The sequence below is a fragment of the Lemur catta genome, chromosome 1, assembly GCF_020740605.2.
Source record: "Lemur catta isolate mLemCat1 chromosome 1, mLemCat1.pri, whole genome shotgun sequence".
Classification (NCBI taxonomy): Eukaryota; Metazoa; Chordata; class Mammalia; order Primates; family Lemuridae; genus Lemur; species Lemur catta.
Genome location: NC_059128.1, coordinates 276,008,121 through 276,018,199, shown reverse-complemented (window position 1 = coordinate 276,018,199; position 10,079 = coordinate 276,008,121). Strand labels below are relative to the sequence as shown.

The 10,079-nt window shown below is 42.1% G+C and overlaps 1 non-coding gene across 1 annotated transcript; it reads left to right on the top strand.

The window, feature by feature from the left end:
- The first annotated feature begins 853 nt into the window (after positions 1-853).
- On the top strand, positions 854-993 carry LOC123631040. The gene has a single exon (XR_006732924.1). It is a non-coding gene; the product is annotated as a U4 spliceosomal RNA (small nuclear RNA).
- Positions 994-10,079: the final 9,086 nt, after the last annotated feature.

Sequence of the window (10,079 nt, the reverse complement as noted above, 5' to 3'; positions counted from 1 at the left end):
TTAGAACCAGTTGTTTATAATGTTGTTCAATTTCCTATACTATTCCCTTTCTGACTGCTAAGTTCTATTGATTACTGAGAGAGAAATGTTGAAGTCTCCAACTATAATTATAGATTTGTATATTTCTTATTTCAGTTCTGTGAGCTTTTGCTTCATGTATTTTCAAGATCTGTTGTTTGGTACGTACGTATTTAGTATTGTTATATCTTCTGATGAAAATTATTATGTGTTGCCCATTTTTATCCCTGGTAATTCTTGTTTGCTCTGAAGTCTACTTTGTCTGATATTATTATACCTTTGCCACTCTAGCTTTCTTCTGATTGGTGATATATATTTTTTGATTACTTATATATAAATATATAGATTGCTTTACTTTTAGCCTACGCATGTCGTTATACTTGAAATGAGTTTCTTGTAGACAGTATATAATTGAGTTATTTTTAAAATCCATTCTAACAAATTTACCTTTTACTTAGTATATTTAGTCCATTTACATTTAATGTAATTGCTGATATTTTTGATTTAGGTTTGCCATTTTATTGTTTTCTATTTACCTCTTTATTTTTAGTTTGTGTTTTCCCTTTTCTTGCCTTCTTTAGGTTATTTAAACATATTTTCATTTTCTATTTTATCTGTTGCATTTTTGCTAAATATCTTTGTGTAATTTTAAAGCAATTGTTCCAGAGATCTATATATGTATAGATGTATACACACACACACACAAATTTTCAGTCTATGTATTGACAGAATCAATATTTTACCACTTCAAGTGATATATTACTACCATGTAGGTTCCTTTACCTACCTGCCTTTATGTTGTGGTTGTCTTATTTGTTACATCAACATACATTGAAGCTTTGTGCAGTGGCAGCATCGTAGCCAGTGAGGTTTATCTGAGGTGCCATTATTGCTAATTGAAAACTTTTCCCAATACCCACCATGACAACTTGCAATATAGTCAGTATGGGCAATTTTTTATGGTCCCAATGGGGACTGAATTAAAAAAGAAAAAAAAATACATTGAAAACCCCACAAACCCCACTAGACAATCTTATAATTTTTGCTTTCAACAGTCAAACATATTAAGAACTCAAGAAGAGAATAGTCTATTTTATTTGCCCAGATATTTATCACTTTTCTTGCTCTTCCTTCATATCTTTTTGATATTCCAACTTTCTTTCTGATGTCACTTCCCATCTAGCTGAAGAACTTCCTGTAGCAATAGAGCTGGTACCACAAAGTCTCTTAGCTTTCCTTCACCTGGGAATGTTTTTATTTCATCTTTATTCCTGAAGGATATTTTTACTGGGTATAAAATTATGGGTTGATAGTTCTTTTCTTCTAGCACTGTAAAAATGTCCCTTTTTTTTTTTTTTTTTTTTTTTTTTTTTTTTTTTTATAGAAACCTGCAGCTATTTGAATCATGTTCCCCTATAATTAATGTGTTCTTTTTCTCTGGCTGCTTTTAATATTTATTTCTTTAGTTTTCAGAAGCTTGATAATGATGTGTTTGGGCATGGATTTCTTTGGATCTATCCAGTTTGGGATTTCCTAGGCTTTTTGAATCTGTAGTTTTATGTTTTTCTCCAAATTTGGGAAACTTTCTGCCATTGTTTCTTTGAATTTTTCCATGTACCATGTTCTTTCTCTTTTCTTTCTAGAACTCCTGATATAAGATTGTTAGACTTTTTGGTATTTTCCTACAGGTTAATGAAGCTCTGTTCTTCTTTATTTTTCAATCTTTTTTTCTCTGTATTGTTCAGATTTTATCATTTCTCTTGATTTATATTGAAGTTCACTGACTCTTTCCTTTGTCATCTCCATTCTGCTATTGAGCCCATCCAATGAGATTTTTATTACAGTTATAGTTTTTTTATTCCTAAAATTTCCTTTTGTTTTTTCTTTATTCTATTTATTTTTAAAAGAATATTTTATCTTTTCATTTATTTCAAGAATGTTTGCCCTTGCATGTTGGAGTATTTGTATTATACTTTATAAATAGCTGCTTTAAATTCTGTTTCATCTCAGCATTGATATGTTGATTGTCTTTTCCCATACTCACTGAGATTTTCTCAATTCTTCATGTGTTGAGTAATTTTTGATTGGACCCTGGACATTGTGATGATTATGTTATAAGACTTCAGATCTTATCTAAATCCTATGAAGAATATTGTTCTGATTTTTGTTTTATTTTGTTTGTTTTTAAAGCAGAGGATCTCTCTGGTTGAGTTTAGGTCACAAGTTCCAACAAGTCTTCTATGGGTTGTGGTTCCAATATCAGGTTTGTTTTTCAAGACTTCAGATCTGTCCCTGTGTACATGTACCCTACCCAGTGGCCAATCTGGGACCTGGGCAATGGTTTAGTTTTTAATTCAATTCTCAAACTCTATTGTATGCTATTTAGGGTGAGGTCTATTCTTGTGCATCTCAGAGGTGAGTTCAGAATTCATAAACAACTGTATAGGGTTGCTTTCCCTAGCTTTTTGTCTCTCTGGTACTTTCTAGTTCCCAGGAGGTCAATTTTTTTGGTCCTCTGGCTGGAAATCTGGGGCTTTACTTAGCCTGTTATACTGTGCACTTCCCACAGCTATATCTGTGTACAGGGACAAGGGTGAGAGAACAAAGAGAAAAAAAAGTACTGGGGATTTCCCCCACCTTTTGGGACTGCAGCTCCTCTGATCACAGGAAAAATTCTTCTCCCTCATATTTTTAGGCTCTTGCAAGTTCTAGTGTCCCAGTCACCACAGGATTATTTGGGGGCTGGGGCACAAGAGAATGGAAAAGAAAAAAAACAAAACAGGGGATTTCTCCACTCCTAAATATTAGGAGACCTCATTCCTACTCCCTAGAGTCAGACCAGAGGGCTTCTCCTAGGGTTCTCTCTGTCTCCGTGAGTGCCCACTTCTGGACTTCAAGCTGTACTGAATCCAGGCCAGGTGATTTTGGAAAGGGAAAAATGGTCACTCACCACTGGCTCAGTGGTACTTGAGATTCTGTCTTCTTTACCAATTTTCCAGCTACCATTTGCTTTTCAGAGTCTTCAAGTAGCTGTTCCATGCATTCTTTTATGGGTTTTATAGCAGCATTCGCTGGGAGGCAGGGTGCTTACTCCCTCTTGTCCTGAACCAGAATCCAATGTATTTTATTGTGTGCATTTAAAAACATAATTCTGACAAGAGATCCCTAGCCCTACCAGCTTGCAAAGAGAGTCCATGGCACAGAAAGAACCCTTAGCCAAAAGGGAGGGACAGAGGTATCAACAGTCATTTGCAAACCAGCACTGTACTTGCTCAGGAGGAGCAGCTAGGATCTTTGGAAGCTCTTGGAGAGCACCTAGGCTGGTTTGGGTTCAGGAAAACTTCCCAGTGAGCAGCAGGGGAAGAGTGTCCCCAGCAGTGGAAAGCTATGCTCACACTCCAGAAAAGAACCAGAGCGTAGAAAGTGTGGGTCATTGCAAGTAGCTCAGAATGGCCAGAATATGAAGTTCTATGAGCTCTTGAGACCAAGCAGAGAAGAAAATCACCTTGTTTTATTAGATAGCACTGGTGAACTATTACATTCAATGCAATCCTAAGTCCACCGGAGGCTGTCTTCTTCATGATATCCATCATAGAACCCAATTCCAATCTCCATCTCAGTTCTATACATAGATTCTGCCATATAGGCATTTAACATTTGAATAAAGATCCATTCATTTTGTATGCTTGGCAACAAACTCTGTTGTGCATACATATACCATTGGGTAGCTGTTTTAAATTGCTATTTCAGAGATCAAAAATTCAATGAGGAGAATGAAAGCAAAATACAAAAATGACGAATGCAAAAAAAAATAGCCAAAGGGAAAAATGTTTAATTCCATCTTTTTATTATGATAAACTAGCAGAACAACTGCAAATAACTCATATCATCGGTAGAATGGATTTCTCTGTGCTTTTTGAAAAATTCAAATTTGTCAGAGCTTGAGGCAGAGCACAGAAATAAGTATGATGAAATGGAGAAAATGTGTTTAGAAATAAAAAAGGAAATAAATTTCCAAGGAAGGTAAATCCAGCATGCAATAACACGATTCACGTCCTCACAGAGAAACACACATAGGCCTGTTGGGAAACCCAGTGGCTTTGCCCCAGAAGTGACGAGTTGAATCTGACCTGAGGCATAGAACTCATTTCCGCCCTGTGAGATAGAAGGACCGTTTGGACAGAAAGGGAGGGGAGGGAGACCACATATCCACACCACTGTAGAGGTGACTGGCTAAGGATAAAATGACAATAGGCAAACAGAGACAGGTCGTTTAATTTAGCTTAAGAAAGAATTTGGTGCCATCTCAGGCAACACAATTTGCCCGAAAATCCAAACAGGGAAAGAGAACAAATTGAGAGAGCTCTTTCAGGCACTCAACCTTTATGGATCGGCTGCTATAAGCCGAGCCTGAACTAAGCTCTAGGGGTGTTTTATAGGATGAATTGTTTCCCTCCAAGATTCATATATTGAAGCCCTAACCCCTGCTACCTCAGAATGTGACTGTACTTGGAGACAAGGCCTTTAAAAAGGTAATTAAGGTTAAATTAGGTCATTAGAGTGGGCCCTAAACCAATCTTACTGGTGTCCTTATAAGAAGAGGAAACTTGGACACAGAGACAGCCACCAGGGCTTTGTACACACAGAGAAAAGACCATGTAAGGACACAGCAAGAAGGTGGTATCTGTAAGCCAAGGAGAGAGTCCCCAGAAGAAACCAATGCTGCCAACACCTTAATCTGGACTTCTAGCCCCCAGACTGTGAGCAAATAAATTTCTGTTGTTTAAGCTGCCCAGTCTGTGTGTGGCATCTTGTCTTGGCAGCCCAAGCAGACTGACACAGGTACAAAGGTGGACGGAGCTCCCAGGCTTGTGAGGAAGCCGACCCAGGGACAAACAGTAACAATGACCAGAACAGGTGGCAGGGTGACGTGCAAGCTTGGGGGCCTGTAAACAGAGCACAAAGGGGAAGGAGAAGTGGTTCTGGCAAATAACCAAGAGGGTCAATGGATAAATTTAACTTCAGAACTGTCTACACTGCTACTTCCTCTGAAAGCTGATTCATCCTGGGATCGGTCAGATTGAAAATGTCATCTGGGGTCAGCCTCGGAGTCAGAAGCCACCCCCCCTTACCGAGGTAGTCCCCCCATCAAGGGGTTTGGGATCCTATTGCCATCCAAGTGTGAACCATCCCAAGCAATAAGCACAGGAAGTGCCGAGTGCCAACAGTTTGCGTCCATCCCTCAACCTTAAGCTTTCTCATCATGGTACCAGTAAGCAAGCTGCTCTGAATGGTCACAGAGAGAAACTATCTCTCAGCATGGAGCAAAAATTCAGTGAAGCGAAAATCATGAATAAAAATATAAGAGCCAGAGAGTACAGATGGAAGAACATTGGATACTGGAGAATATTAGCTATTAAATTTTTTTTAAGAGACAGGGTCTCATTCTGTTGCCCAGACTGGAGTGCAGTGTACAATCATAGCTCACTGCAGCCTCAAACCCCTAGGCTCAAGAGATCCTCTTGCCTTAGCCTCCCAAAGTGCTAGGATTACAGGTGTGAGCCACTACACTGACTTTGAATACTGAACATTGGGAGTTGCTGAAAGAAAAGGGGGTGGGGGGGGAAGACGTGGGAAAACAAACTTGAAAAACAAATAGAAGAAAACACTCCTATTTGTTAAAAACCAATTTTGGGACCAGAATGTAAACTGTTAAGTACCAAGCAATATTAGTAACAATAATTTGAAAAGCAAAAAAAGAGAATCACACCTGGACATAATCTGGTGAAATCCCTAGACACCAGCTACTGGGGAATAGGAGCAAAATACAATAAGAATTTTGCTACGCAGCTGAGCTCAAAACCAAATAGAGAGCCCAGGAAAAAAAAAGAGGTAACACAAGGTAGTGAGCAGTAGCTAAAGTCTCAAAACCAGTCCAAGGTCCAACAAAGTCAAATAAAGGTCTAGACATCTGGGCTGGGATTCCGGGTCCGCACTGGAAGAGGAGCCTGGGCTGGGAACTGGAGGGATCCAGCAGCATAAAACTAGGAGTTCCCAAGAGTACTTGGCTGTTGAAATGGAACTATGAATAGAAGGACTCTACCCACCGACCCAGCAAGCCTGCCTGAGACCCCGACTGAGCCGTGGATGGAAAAGGAATCACCCAAGAGTAATTAGAATGAATGAATATATTACAAATGTTCCTCCTGCTGTGAATTCAGAACTACCCCCACACTCATAATTGGGGTGCAGGTGCAAAATCACTTCTGCCTGGATCTTTTACCGTATCCCCAGGTAGAACTGAGTAAGAACTTCAGACAACTGCATGTGTCTGTGTTCCCTGCTTCTACACCCAGAGGAATATTTGTTGGAAGACATGAAACCACATTGCATCTGATTCTTTTCACCATTCCCCCACCTACTCTGCAAGCCTGAGGTCAAGTGCATCCTGAGGGAGGTGCCCACTGCGGCACCAGTTCCACGACAGGCTTGGCACATTTTGGAAACTGTTGTATAGTAGAGGCCAAGCTTTGGAGACCAAAGAGCTGCACTTCTCCAAACCTCAGTTTCCTCGTCTAAAATGGGAATGATAACAACTACTTTTGAAGGTTATCATGTGATGTATAGAATAGTAACTGTAGCAAACAAATGAGTAATATTATTGTTATTATGATGTCATGTTTAGATATAAACAGTTTCCTCGATATAAAGGAAAAAATGCCCTAATAGTTTATTTTTTATTTTTGGTTTAAATATCTTGCTAGAATTCCAGACTAGACTTATAATTTGTAGGCAAAAGCTCAATGCCTTGGGATAAAAGCATGATCACCTGATGCTGCCTGCCTGAATGAGGGAAATGTCCCTGGTGGCTTTACTGCTCTGGCCTTGGGGCTACGTGCGTGGGGATTCCATGAGGTGGACACACATGGGCCCACTGCACACTAAGGGGTCTGTAAACCTGCAGAGACAGCAGGGTGTGGCTTGAGATCCAGCCTACGTGGACATCTGAAGTGTCTGTCTTCTCCCCGAGGTCGGCTCTGCAGGCAGAGGTCTCGCCTTGTCTCAACCCCACACAAGCCATATCCCCCGGGAAAGCGAAATTCAGAAGTCCCGACAAGCTGAGGGTGTGGTGTTAGACCCCTCCCTTTTTAATAACAGCCCTATTGAGATAGAATTCACAGGTCAGTCACCCATTTAAACATTAACTGCCCTGTGAGTTGTCTTTAACTCACGCTGGTTTTGAGCCCGGGGCCTTGTGAAGCAAATGTAACTCACAGGTCTCTTCACCTTGGGAGCCTCATGAACTATTTTTCAAGTTGCATATAACCCACACACAGAAAACAATAAGAAATAGCAGATTTGTATTAAATTCGAAACGATTGTTTTGTTTTTGAAAACTTTATTCTATTTTCGTAATAAAACACCATGGCCTCAAGGGAAAAAATTTTTTTTTCTAGTGTGGCAGTCAATGTGTTACAGTGTATATGTCAATGGTTTTTAGTATAGTCACAGACGTGTGCACCCAGCACCACAGTCAATTCTAGAACAGTGGAACCCCATACTCACTGGCTGTCACTCCCCATCTCCCCCCAACTTCCCCACTAATCTACCTTCTGTCTACAGGCTCACCATGTTGGCACATTTCATTTAAATGGAATAATACAACACATGGCTGTTTGGGACTGGCTTCCTTCACTTAGCATGATGTTTTCAAGGCTGAGCCATGTTGTGGCACATACCAGTACTGCATTCCTCTTTATTGCCAAATGATGTTCCACTGTATGGCCAGATCCCATGTTATGCACCTATTCTTCAGGTGAGGGACATTTGGGTTGTCTCCACTTTGCGACTATTATGAATAATGCTGCTATGAATATTTGCGTACAAGCCTTTGTGTGGACGTATTTTTCCTTCTCCTGGGTGTATATACCTGGGTGTATTCCCGTGGCTTTTATGGTAACTATGATTAACTTTCTGAGGAACTGCCAGACTGTTTTCCAAAGCAGCTCTACCACGTTTCATTCCCACCAGCAGCGTATGAGGGTTCCGATCTCTCCACATTGGTAGGATGTTTTTTAAAGCAACTGATGAGCAACTGAACTACAGAAAAATGGGATATTCAGCATCCCCAGTTCTTTCCTGGAAAGCATTACAAATTGGTAGAGATCTGCTTCCCTTATATTTGTACAAATTGAAACAGAAGCAATAGGGTTTGATCGCAGCCCTTCCCCTAAATTGTGGGGATTTCAGGCAAGGCATGTGCCCTCCCCTGGATAGAGACATAAGCCCAACTGCAGAAAACATGGTAAGAAAACTCAGTAGAAAATGGCAAGAAATGTGCACTCAGACCTAAGAATTAAGGAATGAGAACATGTACCAAGGCTTCATGTGAAATACAACCTTTGCAAGCCAGCTTGAGCAATTAAGGAGCCTCTTGATTCCAAGGAGGGAGATTTTCCTTATCCTGTTTCCAGGCCTAAGAAAGCAAAGACTGGGTGTTGGAGAAGTAACCCGGGGAGCCCAGTCTGCAGTAACTAAAAGGCTGTGCCAAAACACCCAGAGTTACACAGTGTTTTCAGCTGGTTTGACTAGGAAGGCAGAGGAGAAAAATGAACGGTGCGCTCAGACTTCTTTTCAGAAGCCCCAACGATCCTGCTGGGCTGCGCAGTGCAGCCTTGAACCACTGCCGTGGAAGGAGTGGACTTTGGGTGTGGTGCCCGGTGTTGGCCACACTTTGGACCTTGTGTCCACCTGTGTTGAGCTGACAGATTCACACGGAGAGTTCTTTTGAACGTGAAATGTAATTCTCCTGGTCACAGGCACAAAGTCACCATGTGATCAGAATGTACAGTGTGCAGAATGACTAACAGGATGCCACATCTTTTTTTCTCCACAATCAACTATGGGCGGTGGAGGGGGAGTATCTTTTATGTGTTTCTTCCCCTATGCAATTCGAAATGCAAGGCAGTACAATAATAAAATTAAATGCGCCATAATGGAAAAAACCAATCCCACTATAAATAAGCTTTATTACTCCATCTGAGAAAGAAGAAAGGGAGCTGGAGAGTGTGTGCCTCTTCCCTTTCAAAACCAAACCGTAATCAAAGGCAAACAGGCCCGAAACCACAACAGAGATAAAACTGGAATTTGCAGCTGCGATAGGGCCCCATGGAGGGAAGCAGCCCCCACATGGAGTGCGCAGCAGCACCGCGCTGTTTTATCCGGGAGATGCACAGACCCCTTCCCTGGGGCCCCCGCACACTGCACGGTGGGCACCGGGAGGCAGAAGGGGAGCCGACCACCTGCACATCAATTGCCATCCGAGAGTAAAATGCAGCCCTGCAGGCCCAAGAGCGGCAGGTGCTGCATGTGGCTTTCTGTGGCTCGAGAGGGTGGGCCAGTTCCTCCCCAGCTTTCCCCATCGGCGGGCCTGGTGACAAAAAAAGGGCCATGTCCTGAGAAAGTCCCAGTGTGAGATGTCCACACGATGCAAACTGGGATCTGAGGTTGCCCCATGCCTATGTTTGGGGCAGGGTAGATTTGCGGCCACTCAGACCGAGTGGTCGTGTCACCCAAATAGTTTTCGTGGGGTTGGGCCTCTCATGGCTTCCTCCATCCTAGAAATCGTTGGGCATGGTCCAAAATGTTGGCCCCTCTGGTGGCCAGTTCTCTCCTAGACCCTCGTTCACCCTACAGTTCTGGCCCCCCCTTCCCCTCCTTCCCCAAATCCAATTTTAAGCAAGACTTTCCCTGTCATCCTTGTATTTCCCCGAATCTCTCTATGTCTGAAGTCTTACTCTGCATCTGACCTCGCACCCCCAGGGCTCTCGTTCAGGACCCTGCTCATCACAGCGGTCACAATCAGGGCGCTGGTGTCACTCGTGCCCCCTCCCCCAGCAGACCCTGCTCTCAGCTAGCTGTTGAGGTTGGAAAAAATCCAATTCCCTCTCGCTCACCAAAGGGGTGACTACTCATGGGTTACCTGAGCACTGACGCATCCTCCTCCTTCAGTGAATGACCATGTATTCAGCTTATAGGGTGCGTATGAACGTCATGCTCTT